Genomic DNA, 2084 nt, shown 5'->3' with positions numbered 1-2084 from the left:
TTCTGGTTGGCTTATTTTTTTTCCTATCCTTATGATCATTTTCAGAACTAGTTATTTTATAACTGGAATACTTAGTGATGCTTACATAATAAGTAAATTTCAATTAACTTAGGATACTAATGTGCAATATACTTTCTATGCTATTTGTAATGCCTTATTTTTACATACCTACTAAAGGTAATAGAAACCCTGTTAAGGAATGCCAGTTTAGAAAAGCCCCTGTTCTTTTACATTCTCACTCCCATCCTTGATTCAAGCGCCTGGGGTGTCCCTAGAGTCACTTTGAGTCAACACAGCTGTACGTCCTGAGCCCATCATCTTCACCTTTGCCTACTTGATTTGAGAGATACAGATCCTTACAGTTTTTATTGTGTAGTGTCATTGGAAATGTCCCATGCAATAAGTATTTATTTGCTCACATTCTTACTGAATGAGTAAATATTCATGATCTATATAACCTATTATTTGTTACTTCTCTCTCTCTCTTTTGTTTTTAAGATTTTATATATTTATTTGAAAGAGAGCATAAGCAGGGGGAGATGGGGCTTGATCCTAGGATCCTGGGATCATGAACTTAGCCAATGTCAGATGCTTAACCGACTGAGCCACCCAGGTGCCTCTCTGTTACTTCTCTTTTATTTTATTTAGTTTTAAAGATTTTATTTATTTGTGAGAGAGAGAGAGAGAGAGCACAGGCAGGGGGAGCAGTAGGCAGAGGGAGAAGCAGGCTCCCTGCGCAGGGAGCCCAAGATAGGGTTTGATTCTAGGACTCTGGGATCATGACCTGAGCCAAAGGCAGGCACTTAACTGACTGAGCCACCCAGGCGTCCCTGTTTCTTCTTTTTTAAAGACACCTTTCTACAATGTTCACTAGTGTGGATTTTCCTAACTTCATTATTTCCTTTTGATACCTGTGCATTCTCTCTTATCCTTGTTCTGTTCCTACTATCTCTAGCCTAAATGAGATATTTTTATTTGCTAGCACATCATAGATAATAGCTTTTCTTTTTCTTTTATTTTGTTTTCAGTGTTCCAGGATTCATTGTTTATGCAGCACGCCCATTACTCCGTGCAATACGTGCCCTCCTTAATACCCACAACCAGACGCTCCCAACCCCCCTCTCCCCCTCCCCTCCCAATCCCTCAGTTGGTTTCTCAGAGTCCACAGTCTCTCATGGTTCATCTCCCTCTCCGATTTCCCCCAATTCACTTTTCCTTTCCTTCTCCTAATGTCCTCCATGTTATAATAGAGAGCTTTTCACAAAGATTTCATTTACCCAAGGATCTTGAGAAACATATCATCTATAAGATTTAAGAGTTAGGAAAACAGTAGAGGTAAGCAGTAATTCCAGTTCGGTAACGGTTGAACAAACACTGAGCACATACTTGAAATAGTAGGTATGAAAATGCTTGCTCTGAGGCCGTGGCCCTTGGGAAGTACGCAGTCTGGCGCCTGGGGGGCTCAGTCAGTTAAGCAATTGATCTTAACCTCTCCCTCTTCCCTTACCCCTGCTTGCACACTCTCTCTCTCAAATAAATCTTACTTTTTTAAAAGATTTTATTTATTTATTTGACACGGAGAGATCACAAGGAGGCAGAGAGGCAGGCGGAGAGAGAGGAGGAAGCAGGCTCCCTGCTGAGCAGAGAGCCCGATGTGGGGCTCGATCCCAGGACTCTGAGATCATGACCTGAGCGGAAGGCAGAGGCTTAACCGACTGAGCCACCCAGGCTCCCCTCAAATAAATAAATCTTAAAAAAAGAAAAAAAAGTACACAGTCTAATGAGGGAGACTGACACAAAACAATAAATACTGTGTTTAAATTTGGAAGGTATGTTTACAGTGCTCAAAGGATGGGCAGTTAGCCCAACAGGGGAAGTTCTAGAAAAGCTCCGTGGATGATGATAACTAGCTTGAGTCTTGGCGGGTAAGTAGGTCAGAGCAGAAGCAAAGGATATTCCAGGCGGAAAGGACAGGAGGGCATGAACTACAAACAACTCACCGTTGCAAGAGAGTGGATCGTGTTGTGGGGGATGGAGTGAGGAAGTGAGAAAGGTAGTCAGGAAGCTGGTGACGCCTGCTAACA

Source organism: Mustela lutreola, chromosome 17 (assembly GCF_030435805.1).
Source record: "Mustela lutreola isolate mMusLut2 chromosome 17, mMusLut2.pri, whole genome shotgun sequence".
Classification (NCBI taxonomy): Eukaryota; Metazoa; Chordata; class Mammalia; order Carnivora; family Mustelidae; genus Mustela; species Mustela lutreola.
Note: the sequence above shows the minus strand (reverse complement) of the source record.